Raw genomic sequence first — 13,132 nt, forward strand, 5'->3', positions numbered from 1 at the left:
CTGGTGGAGGGTGACCCTGGTGGCTGGGGGGTGGGGGTGGTGGGTGACATGAGTGGGGGCCTGGTGGAGGCTGCCCCTGCACTGCTGGGGTGTGGGGGTGGTGGGAGACATGAGTGGGGGCCTGGTGGAGGGTTCCCCTGCACTGCTGGGGTGTGGGGGTGGTGTGAGACATGAGTGGGGGCCTGGTGGAGGGTGCCCCTGCACTGCTGGGGTGTGGGGGTGGTGTGAGACATGAGTGGGGGCCTGGTGGAGGGTGCCCCTGCACTGCTGGGGTGTGGGGGTGGTGGGAGACATGAGTGGGGGCCTGGTGGAGGGTGACCCTGGTGGCTGGGGGGTGGGGGTGGTGGGTGACATGAGTGGGGGCCTGGTGGAGGGTGACCCTGGTGGCTGGGGGGTGGGGGTGGTGGGTGACATGAGTGGGGGCCTGGTGGAGGGTGACCCTGGTGGCTGGGGGGTGGGGGTGGTGGGTGACATGAGTGGGGGCCTGGTGGAGGCTGCCCCTGCACTGCTGGGGTGTGGGGGTGGTGGGAGACATGAGTGGGGGCCTGGTGGAGGGTGCCCCTGCACTGCTGGGGTGTGGGGGTGGTGGGAGACATGAGTGGGGGCCTGGTGGAGGGTGACCCTGGTGGCTGGGGGGTGGGGGTGGTGGGTGACATGAGTGGGGGCCTGGTGGAGGGTGACCCTGGTGGCTGGGGGGTGGGCGTGGTGGGAGACATGGGTGGGGGCCTGGTGGAGGGTGACCCTGGTGGCTGGGGGGTGGGGGTGGTGGGCGACATGAGTTGGACATGGGTGGGGGCCTGCTGGCAGGTGCCCCACAGTGCTGGGGGGTGGGGGTGCAAGGGGACATGAGTTGGTGTTCATTAGTTCAAGGAATCCAAAGGAAACAATTCAAAAATAAAGGTATCAAGGATTTTATTAAACCTGATACTAATTTAATATATCAAACAAATCATGATTAAATCTGCACTTGTAATAACAATTTACATAGCAGGAAACAACTTTTATTAAAAAAGACACATCTATATAATAAAAATCATCTTATTCAATCATCCAAGCATACAACCTCATCCATCCATTTAGACAAACCATTCATACTAAACACCAATCAATATACGACATAAAATCTATAAGAAAATTCATCATAATTAATTTATCTGAAAGATTTATAGAAAGAACATGAAATCAATTTGACGGGCCACAGCAGATGACATCAGTGGCCTAGGCAATTAAGATGGGTCCCAGAGTTTTCTGACCACGACCTCATCTTAGTCCAAACTCGACCGGTTTCGACGTATATACTTTAGTGTAGTGACGTCTTCATCAGGAGTAACAAAAATATATTCTAACATCAAGAAAGAAAGAAAATCACAGATAATACATATCAATGTGTGAAGCCCTTGTACTTGGACAAAAAACATATAACATCCATAATAAAAATATCTATAGCGGAACAATAGGTAATAATATACAAGAGCCTGCTACCAACCCGGGAAAAAGTTCCAGGATGGACCTGAGGTGTCTGGCAGAAAGTAGTGCTACCCTCTTGTATTGGTGTCTCCGAGAGGCAGATAAGAGCCAGGCCATAGACAGAATCAATGCTACAGATATACAAATGTACACATAAATATCACAAGGTCAGTATGTCGATCCTCCACTACAGCGGCCCACGGACAGGACACGAGAGTCACATACTTAAGATAAAACTAAAGAATATTAACTAACCTTCATTCATGCAATGGAAGGCTGTGCGTCCCTTCCTTAAATTGTACGCTGTGTTCACTTATATTAAACAATAGCTTCTCCGTAGAGGTTCCTGCAGATAGCGAAGTGTGTGGACGCCAACGTTCTTCTCGAGAAGAGACCGATTGTTCTTACAATTATATTATTGGAAATATTGAGCAATTTTCAAATGCAACAACCCCCCCCCCCCCTACCTTTTTGAAATTCTCTAAATAGCAAGCTTTTCAGTAAGCCGTATTTGTTTAGTCACAATTGTGGTATTAATTCATCAATTTATTTTCAATTGGAAGTAATTCACTTTGGGTGTAGCCAATAATATAATTGTAAGAACAATCGGTCTCTCACATACTCAAACTCTTGTGTTGTGTTTAGGCCCATATAACATCAGGTGCAGCCAACCCTGGATTCGGGGAGTCACCTCCAAATTTATGACCGCTGGTTGAACGAGCGTTTGGACATTCTCGAGAAGAACGTTGGCGTCCACACACTTCGCTATCTGCAGGAACCTCTACGGAGAAGCTATTGTTTAATATAAGTGAACACAGCGTACAATTTAAGGAAGAGACGCACAGCCTTCCATTGCATGAATGAAGGTTAGTGAATATTCTTTAGTTTTATCTTAAGTATGTGACTCTCGTGTCCTGTCCGTGGGCCGCTGTAGTGGAGGATCGACATACTGACCTTGTGATATTTATGTGTACATTTGTATATCTGTAGCATTGATTCTGTCTATGGCCTGGCTCTTATCTGCCTCTCGGAGACACCAATACAAGAGGGTAGCACTACTTTCTGCCAGACACCTCAGGTCCATCCTGGAACTTTTTCCCGGGTTGGTAGCAGGCTCTTGTATATTATTACCTATTGTTCCGCTATAGATATTTTTATTATGGATGTTATATGTTTTTTGTCCAAGTACAAGGGCTTCACACATTGATATGTATTATCTGTGATTTTCTTTCTTTCTTGATGTTAGAATATATTTTTGTTACTCCTGATGAAGACGTCACTACACTAAAGTATATACGTCGAAACCGGTCGAGTTTGGACTAAGATGAGGTCGTGGTCAGAAAACTCTGGGACCCATCTTAATTGCCTAGGCCACTGATGTCATCTGCTGTGGCCCGTCAAATTGATTTCATGTTCTTTCTATAAATCTTTCAGATAAATTAATTATGATGAATTTTCTTATAGATTTTATGTCGTATATTGATTGGTGTTTAGTATGAATGGTTTGTCTAAATGGATGGATGAGGTTGTATGCTTGGATGATTGAATAAGATGATTTTTATTATATAGATGTGTCTTTTTTAATAAAAGTTGTTTCCTGCTATGTAAATTGTTATTACAAGTGCAGATTTAATCATGATTTGTTTGATATATTAAATTAGTATCAGGTTTAATAAAATCCTTGATACCTTTATTTTTGAATTGTTTCCTTTGGATGTCTTTCCGCTATCTATATCTTAATTAATACTCCAATCCAAAGCGTGGGGTTTCCTGTGTCTTTCAGAGAATACATTAGTTCAAGGAGACATGTGCCTTTGCTGGGGGGTATGCCCATGTTGGGTGGGCTGCCTGCGGGACATGACCAGGGATGCAGGGTAGTCCCCTGTGGTGTGGGCTGCCTGCAGGGGCCGTGGAGGGTGTACAGGGTACACCTGGGAGGACCCACACTGCCAAATCACATGTGGGACTCCCCGGCACCCCTGAAATACACGTACCGTGCAGAAATCGCGTGTAAAACTTCCCGCGCACCCCTGAAATACACGCGCACAGGCTATTCGCGTGTGGAACTTCCCGCGCACCCCTGAAATACAGGCGCACAGGCTATTCGCGTGTGGAACTTCCCGCGCACCCCTGAAATACACGCGCCCAGGCTATTCGCGTGTGGAACTTCCTGCGCACCCCTGAAATACACGCGCCCAGGCTATTCGCGTGTAAAACTTCCCGTGCACCCCTGAAATACACGCGCCCAGGCTATTCGCGTGTGGAACTTCCCGCGCACCCCTGAAATACACGCGCCCAGGCTATTCGCGTGTGGAACTTCCCGCGCACCCCTGAAATACACGCGCCCAGGCTATTCGCGTGTGGAACTTCTCACGCACCCCTGGAATACACGTAGCCCGCTCCCCCAGGCCCGATCGCGTGAGGAACTTCACGCGAACCCCTGTAATACACGTAGCCCGCTCCCCCAGGCCCGATCGCGTGTGAAACTTCACGCGAACCCCTGTAATACACGTAGCACGCTCCCCCAGGCCCGATCCCGTGAGAAACTTCACGCGAACCCCTGAAATACACATAGCACGCTCCCCCAGGCCCGATCGCGTGAGAAACTTCACGCGAACCCCTGAAATACACGTAGCCCGCTCCCCCAGGCCCGATCGCGTGAATGACTTCACACGAACCCCTGTAATACACGTAGCCCGCTCCCCCAGGCCCGATCGCGTGAGAAACTTCACGCGAACCCCTGAAATACACATAGCCCGCTCCCCCAGGCCCGATCGCGTGAATGACTTCACGCGAACCCATGTGATGCACGTACCCTGCTGAAATCGCGTGTGAGACTTCCCGCGCACCCCGGTATACACGCACACGTATTTTTTGTCAGCGGGTGTCCGTGTTTGTGGGTACCCCTTTGCACGTCATTTTTCCTGGAGGGCCACAGTATGGGACATTCATCATGGCAGTATATAGGTGCTATTTGTTGGCGCACCTTTTGGCACACATTTCTTACAGCGGCAGAGACGCTACCGCCTGCTTTCTTGTGGCGGTCGTGTTTGTGCCTGTGCGCTGGTTTGAGCGTGCGCTTTTTTCCCCTATTCTATTCCATGAATACGTGTTGTAGGCGAGCGTGTGGGCGTTCCGCGCACTTGTGCCCTGTACTTCCCCCGTGACGCCCACGTTTTGGCAAGTTGTTCCCCATTCCGAGTGTTACGCCCGTGTTCCGCCTACTTTTGTTGCGTGCGCCGCGCTATGTGCGAATTTCGCTGTGGCCTGTGCGATTTTCGCTGTGACCTGGTGCACGCTGTTAGATGGCCTGTGCGCCAACGTGCGCCGCGCACTTTTTTATCGCACATCCGCTGGTTTTCTCGCGCACGGCCTTCCATGAATCGACGTGCGCTGCTTTTCGTGCGATTTTCGCACTTGCACTGCGATTTTCGCTATTCCACTGCGATTCGCACGTTTTTGCCCACTTGCGCCGCGCTAATTATTCCATGAATCGGCCTGTTAGTCGGTTGTCACAGCCAGTTGTTGCGGATTTATTATTACCTTTCTCATGCGACTTACTGCACCAGGTGGCTTGGCTGTCACCCTCTGGTTTTTTTCCATCAGACCTCTCCAGGCTGCCCATTGGCCCACCCATGAAGGCCCTTGCTCATGTGGATTTCGACGTGAACAAGTACCAGGATCTTTATAGTGCCCTATCTTGAGGTTATAGTGTGTCACAAAATAAGAATTCCAGGCCCAGCAGGAATGTCCACGTGTAGCCTATGTGTTCCTCCTGCAATTTTGGCATCACCTTCATGAAGGCAGCCCTTCCCACTAAATCCTGGACGGCTTTTTTAGGTCACTGTGCCCTGCTTGCTGGCTGCCTGGAGAATCCACCTCTTGGCTTTGCAGTGGTGGAGCTTTAGTATAAGATTGCTTGGTCTGGCATCACTGGCCAGAGGTTTGGTGTTGCCCTAAATGCCCTGTCAATTTTTATCACCCTTGGGTCATCTCCCAGCAAAATGTGCTCCCTTACATATTCAGTGCCATCATGCTGTTCAGTTTCTTCTGTGACGTCCTACTTGGTAAGGGCTTTCCATCTGGCTCTCTATTCAAGATCCTGATAAATGTCAATGCCAGTTCACGGGTAGAATTGTACAGCATCAAAGAGGCTTCAATAGTATATTCTGACCACAGCCAAGGGACACCACAGTCGATTCTGATTACAAGACCATTTCTCCCTGAGCAGATAATGAATGTCTACCATCCTAGTGACAATTTCAGACTTTAGGTTTTTGGATCTCATGTTTGAGTCACCTTCAATTGTAGTGTGCAATTTACACAGTGAAAACCTTTTTGAGTGCCATGTTTCTGAGTTTGCCGCTGACGCTGGCAATCTCTTCCAGCCATTTACTTTAATAGATTGATATGGCAAGGCTGTGCGGTGTGCTTCTCTTATTTTATGGAGCATTCTGGGAGTTCTGGGGGAACCGCCAAACAGCCCAGGGTTCAACAATGGAGAGAGTCACCTCTGCAATATGCAGTGGGCAGACCCTCCACATGCCAGGGCTAATGCGTGATATCATTACTCAAATTCTCACTGCTCATGCCACCCTCACATAGTTTGGTGCCCTCCAGATTTTAGCATCGCAGACTTCTTTTTACCCTGAAATAGTGCGTGGCAAGTCCACACCAGTAAGGGTAGATCCTCCCGATGTGAGGGTATACACTTGCCGGAGACACTCAAGCGTAAATGATCACGGCTCCCACAGTGATGTCTCTGCACCTTCTTGAATGGCCTCCATAATGACTACAAAGCACTGTACTATGCGTTCACACTGTACCATTCAATTTACATCCACTCCTTAGACTAACCACTGTGCTCAATCGTGACACACACGCACAAACAGACACTGCAGAACCACTTCTGCTCCGAAGCCAATACCTCAACTGCTTCCAGAATCCCATCCACAAGCTGTCACTCCCTACTTCCTCCTGCTGGTCTCTTTGTCACCCTCAATCTCCACCTCTGACCTCACACTTCCAGCTTCCTGTCCCCTGCTTAAATTCCTCTGCCCCTGTGAGAAATGGCCACCTCTCCCTGGCCAATCTGGCCCTGTTTCCCCCAATTGGGGCATGATCATGCGAGGGAAAGTCTTGAAAAGGGGGCACAACGGCGTAGATTCCAATTAGCTGAAAACCTTCCTGTGCGGAAAACCGGTAAATGCAAAAGTAGGGAAGTGCCCCTTTATAAAATGGTCTTGGCCCGGGGTTTCAGAGATAAATTGAAAACAATAATTGAGGAATCATTTGAAAAGAACAACATTCCAGAAATATTCTGGAACTTTCTCTGGGATGCAGCAAATAGTCTTTAGAGGGCTACACTTTCAATTATCGGAAGCAATGCATAATGTTTCAGAAGGCAAAAGGGTGGAACCTCAAAACATGGTAGACGACCTTCAGAAACAACATAGAGGAAAGGGCACCGCCAGAGTATACAGACAGCTCTGTGCAGCAAGGAGGAACTAGCCATGCTTTTATCCCAAAAAGCAGAAGGCCGCCGCCAGCAAGTTCGCCACTCTACAAAGAGAGCGGAAACATGATAACCCGCATCCCTAATGCTCACTTCCTAGAGCAACGCTTCGAGTCAATTACTTTGCCAAGCTTGACAGACAAGCAAGGGAGCTGAGGAGCAATCACAACAGATGAAATTAAGGAGCTCTTGCAAGCTTTGCCAATAGTAAAGCACTGGGACCAGATAACTGTGGCTCTGCATTCTATAAAACGTTCAAGAGCAAGCTTACCATAACTGTGGCGTGTAATTAGCTTGCAACACCTGGCAAATCCACTCCAACAATGACAAAATCTTCTCCAACACTTATCCTTGAGGTGGGGAGAAATCATGAGTCTTTCTTCTCTTACAGACCCATCGCCTTGCTCAACAGTATTGCAACAGTGATGTTAAGATTTTGAGATTTCTGACTTGGAGGCCTGATGCCATACTTGCCTCACCTAGGTGACTGATGCGGGTCAGACCAGATTTATTCAATGCAGACCTATTTATTTAATTCTTTACATTTGTATAGCGCAAACACAGACCCTGGGCATCGAGGCGCGGTTACTTGTGGGGTACTTAGTTACAGGCTAGGTACAGCTGGGAAATGTATTTACATGTTGTACATTGATACATTAGGATACATTGTCAATTTATAAATACATTTTGAAGCTTGTCAAGCGATGCAGGTGCACATACTAGCAATAACATTAGCAGGGCAGTGAATGCCATACAAAGAGCTTCTCTACCACCCTTTGTTGTGATGCTGAAAAAACTTTCAATTGAATAGATTGGGCCTTTCTCCACTGAGTGCTGTCAAAATGTGGTTATCACGAGGGATTCAAGTTGGTGCCAAAGATGGGGTAGTCGGTGCACTCGGAGCTCAACCCACTGTAGCGAGAAGAAATGTGGAACTCCATGTAAATAAACTCCCCTCCGACAGATGAGGGGATGCATCAAACTCCATAGAAGAGAGTGCCAGTATGGAGGCCGACACCGCCCAGGGAACGTACATCCGAGAAGGTGCGACACGAGCAGTGACTACGGAAGAAGCACAGGTGGTGACACAGTGAGAAGCGGCTGCCCGGCAGGCCCCCTGCCCCCCCACATGGTCATCGTAACCCAGAGCAAGGGCCCAGCAGGAGGCCAGCAAGGCTGGATGCCCCCGCTCTATATAATAGGACAGGCTGTGTGGCCTTTTCACAGGGTGGCACTGTGACGCTGTGGCTACAGCAGGAAGGTGAAGGTTGCCGAGGGTCACTTAGATCCAAGCAGTGAGAGGAATGGCTTCAGAGAGGAAGGAGGTGGAGGAGGGTTGGTGGGTGACCAGGAGGACGTGAAAGCCCATTTTAGGCCATTGGGGGGAAATAAAGAGAAGACAAGTCTGTGGAGGACATACTGGCCTCTCCTATGCTGCGGCAGTGACTTCGTCTTTGCTGTCTAGCGATGCCTTTCATAACTTCAGAGCCTTTGCTTCTGCGGTTTTGTGGCGGTAAAAAACCGGGGCTACAGGTGAAGGGCGCAAGCCCCCATTTGAGTCACAGGACTCACAACATAGGTATACGACATCCAGGAGTTTTATTTAGTCCGGATGCTGAAGAGTCAATCCAAAGGTGGTGACCCCCTAAAGGCTCAGGGAACGTGTTGCAAGCAGGGACATTGCAGCACTGCTGGAGGGATCGGGACGGAAGGGGAGAACAACAGAAAAGCAGCATGGCTGCAGCAGGAGAACAGGGACACCCATCTAAAGGAGTCACCAAACGCGACCTCCAGCAGTATTTGAATTATTTTCAGGACACATTCATTGCTTCCTTTCAAGCGCAGTTTCACTCCCTCAAAACTGACCTCACTCGATCTATAGCGGAAATTATGGGAAGGTGGCCCAGCTGAGGGAAAGAACAGACAAAGCCAAGAAAGCTCTACAAGATTTTACTGGGGAAGAGCACAGCAACAGCAAACTTCTGGAACATCTAAAAAGGATATCTCAAAATTTAGAAATTGAAGCTGAAGGCCTGGAGAAACGTTTCCGACATTCGAACATTCGTGTCAGGATCCTCTAGGAAAATGTGGCTGACAATGGCCTCAAGACCTGCATACAAGGGTTATTCAGTGACGTTTTAGGGAACATCTCTCCAGAAGCCATTTTGCTAGGCCCAAGGAGAAGAGGAGCCGGCACAGCCCCCAAATATGCCCTAGCTGCTGCGTTGTCTTACCCGCAGAAAGGAAACATTCTAACAAAGGCTAGAAGGAAGGTTGCCATACATGTAAATGGGGTGGAGGTCCTGGAGCATCAGGAACTCTGTCTAACCACTGTGAAGAATCCTGCGGATCCCTCACTGAAACCCTGCCTAGAGTCTCCTCGCAGGTGAGCATGGGAAGGCAGACGCTTCCTGATCCTAACCCTATGGGTGGTATCAGAGGGAGGATCAGATGGGTGGAGACAGGGTGAGGGTGGTGAGGAGATTCCGTGGGACAAGACACTAATTTTCCTCTGACCGGAGATGCTTGCCACTATGTCAGAAGAGGTTAGGGCTTATTGTCATTTTAATGTATCCTAACCGCCTATTGAATCTAAGGTGGTAAACCCTAAAGTTTTAACACCAAAGCATACTATACCAAAAGATAACATCTTTTTAGTCCTTTGGTCCCTAAAATCAAATGCTCTCCTCAATACCAAAGATACACTACAACGAATGGCGGGAAGGTTGTCTTCTCTAAATCATCTTCCTCCAACACAGTTAAAACTTACAACCTCTCTGGTACAATTACTAAGGAAATTCAATCTACCCTTATATCTACTAAAGAAGTAGAAAAACCTGACTTTGATAAAGTAAACTATATGTCCCAGAATCCTTTAGGGACTGAGACAAAGAAGAGGGCTGAAGACGTATGTAGATGTAGTGGTCAGGAAAATTAAGCCTAATAGCCTTTGCACAGGTCAGGCTCCCACCTGAAGCCAGTTGCCAAACCTGTGAAGCATAAAAAATGCAGCAGGAGACAGTGGTCGAAGTATAAGAAAAGAAGTAGTGGAACTATGTTGCCTGCTGGCCTGTACCCGCTCCCCACAAACCCCATCGCTGGGCCCCCTCCCACACACAATACAAACCCCCAAACACATTTGCCTGCTGTTTAAGGGAATGTTCAGTGCAGTGCACTGAAAGTGAACGTTGCAACTTCTTCCTACACTGGTATTTTAAAATGAAAATGTTCCGGAACGGTTTCTTTTTAAAACAAAAGTATAGGAGCTGTAAAACTTAATTTAAAAAAGTAGAGGAGCACCGCTCCCACCCGCTCCCGCTCACTTCGACCACTGGCAGGAGAGGGGAAGATGAAGGAGCTGGAACAGGAGTTGGAAGGCTAGCAGCAGGAGCAGAAGTAGCAGAGCACGAAGCTGGCATTTACAAGGAAGTGTGATCACAAAACGGACACAGGAGCAGATATCCCTGCAAGTTCTGAGAGGGTCCTGTAGTATCAAACCCTGCATTGCTGTGGCTGCCCTGAGGAAGACGTGTTGAGAGTGGAGCTTTCCCCATGTGCACCGAGTAGCTTTGATTCCAGAGCTGTGGCCGTGCTGAAGCCGGAGGCCTGTAGTAGAAGGCAAGCAGAGAAACGAAGGAGTGAAGGAGACTCCCAATTAACGTGGCCAGACACCAGACACCTGTGCTGCAGAAGGGTGTCGGTCCAAGAGAGCCTGAAGTAGTAGTTGTAGTTGAAGAAGTCAGGAAAGTGAAGCAACCCGCAACCACAGTGTTCGTGGAGCCGGCGAGTGAAGTTGGCATTCAGGTTCACTTTACAAGCTTTGCAGTTAACTGTTACCAACTCAGAAGTAACTTGCCTAGGGTCTACAGCGAGTATAAACTGTTCTTCATTGTGGAAGCTCTTCGTAATAATAGAAATGTATCACAAGCACTATTCGGGAGAGCAATATTGTTCGCTCAAGAAGAAAAGCCAGTTAATTTCATTGTCGGACAATACACTGTTGCCGGAGTGGTGACGTGTCTCATAAAAAGGGGAACAATGCTATAGCCACTCCGAAAACCTTAATTTTACTTCCACAAGAGTAATCAGCATCAACAGAAGGTCACGTGTGACCAATTGTATTCCCATACAGGAGTCTGAAGCCATCTCTGTGATATTGAATAAGAAATACAGTCACTGGTATCTCTTTAAAGCTAAAGTTCTAGCTGAAAGAGTGATTGCGTGCACCTGAATTTTGTTTTTCTTTGAAGACTGAACCTTGTAGTAGTTGAAACATTTATTCTTGAAGTCTTGAAGTTGTTGCATTGACTAAAAGAGCAAACAATACCCAAACCAAGAGGCAAATCCTTTTATAGTGAAAGCAGCCCACTAAGAGCTAACCATCAGGTTTATGAGGTTGTTAAAGTTCCAGTGTCCTCTGATACAAGTGTGGCATCATTACCTGAAGCTTTAAGAGTGGCAATACAGCTTAAGGGTAATTACTGCAACCAAGAATGTATGAACAAAGCTGGAAGGGTGCTGGGTGCTTTTAAAGAGAAACAGATGTACCTAAGTGGCACTAAGGCAGACATAAGAGGCAAAGACGCTGCCCTTTTCTTGAAGTATAGGAAAGAAGAGTGCCTTGCCTAACTATAGAGGCTGAAGAGCCTTGTCATTATATGCCTAATAATTCTGAAGTAGCTAAATGTAGAAGGAGAAGCAGAAGTACCTGAACTATGGTGGTGTATAAACTGTCTGTGGATGTCACATTGAAGTTGGTTGAAGTACTAGTACACTGTGGAACAAAGGAGACTGTTGCCATGGTAACAGTAGTAGAAGGGTGGTTACCAAGAGGAAGGCAACAACCCAAGAACAAGCATCCTGACAATTATACCACATGTACTGCAGAGGTCTTAATGAATTGTCAAGTTGTCGAAGAAGAGGTTGGTAATCTAATCTTTGAACTGTGGCTATGAATCCTGGAAAAAAGAGCGTCCAGGATTACCATTGGTGCTATTTTCTTAGCCAGCCTTGGAAGGGGATATTTTCAACTGAAAGCTGAAGAATTGTTAGCAGTGGATTTTTGTTTGATAAACTTTTGTATTGACTTGGAACTCATAAGAACTGTTTCAAGACTTTTCTTTTGAACATTTGGAGAACTGACTTTGAAATATCCTGGGAAAGGGATCTACCCAAAACAGGTGAAGGTCAGCCAAATTATTGGTTAAATACTGTTTATTCCTTTATGTTGTTTATGATTTCCTTTGAATGTTTGGGTCAGTTTGTTTATGTAAGGAGTTATTCCCTTAGCCTTTAGCCCTTAGCCTTTAGACCAGGTAGGGAATTCCCTGATACAGTAGGATTAGTGAGGATTTATTTGTCCATTTGTTTCTTAATAAAATGTCTATTCTTGAGAAAAACACAAGCAGTTGTCCGCCTCGCATTACTGACCCCTCATCACCCTTCAGAACCACACTGAGAATGGCAGGTGACGAGGGAGCTTGTGAAAAGGAAGATCAAATATTGCTGGACCTTTCCATTTGGCCTTATTTTTACATGCGAGGGCTCGCAACCTGTGGTCGAAGTGGCCGGGAGTGGTTGGGAGCAGTGCTCCTCTACTTAAAAAAAAAAAAAGGTTTCCTTTTCCTATACTTTTTATTTTAAAAAGAAACCATTCTGGAATGGTCTAGTTTTAAAGTAAAAGTGTAGGAAGAAGTTGAAACGTGCACTTCAGTACACTGCGCTGATCATACCCTAAACAGCAAGGGTGTATGTTTGGGGGTTTGGATTGCACGTGGGAGGGGGTGTGGTGATGGGGTTTGTGGGGAGCAGGGGCAGGCCAGCATGGAACATAGTTCCACTACTTCTTTTTTCACACTTCGATCACTGCTCGCAATGACGCATCACCACCCTACAAGAGGGCAAACAATGGAACAATTGCAGTTGGTAGAGATGAGCAGGAATGAGAATCCCTGAGTGGCCTTATTCGAAGGAGGGGCCAGTGGGAATGGATGTCTCTAACTAAGAACCCAAGGAAGAAGAGCTTGCATTACTCACCACCATGTCCCAAGATTACATAGAAAGACGCTATTGCACCACAAAGCGCTCAGGGGTAGGATCGATGGAGAGGACTGGGGGCACAAAAGAATTGGTTCTTAGCAGAGGCAGCAT

General features: G+C 47.5%; 1 long non-coding RNA gene across 1 annotated transcript; it reads left to right on the forward strand.

Annotated features, from left to right (window-relative positions):
* The first annotated feature begins 1,954 nt into the window (after positions 1–1,954).
* LOC138481630 (uncharacterized) lies at positions 1,955–3,160 on the forward strand. Its single transcript, XR_011274296.1, has 2 exons — positions 1,955–2,333; positions 2,714–3,160. It is a non-coding gene; the product is annotated as an uncharacterized lncRNA (long non-coding RNA).
* Positions 3,161–13,132: the final 9,972 nt, after the last annotated feature.

The sequence above is a fragment of the Ambystoma mexicanum genome, chromosome 5p (genome assembly GCF_040938575.1).
Source record: "Ambystoma mexicanum isolate Mex_15411 chromosome 5p, UKY_AmexF1_1, whole genome shotgun sequence".
Taxonomy (NCBI): domain Eukaryota; kingdom Metazoa; phylum Chordata; class Amphibia; order Caudata; family Ambystomatidae; genus Ambystoma; species Ambystoma mexicanum.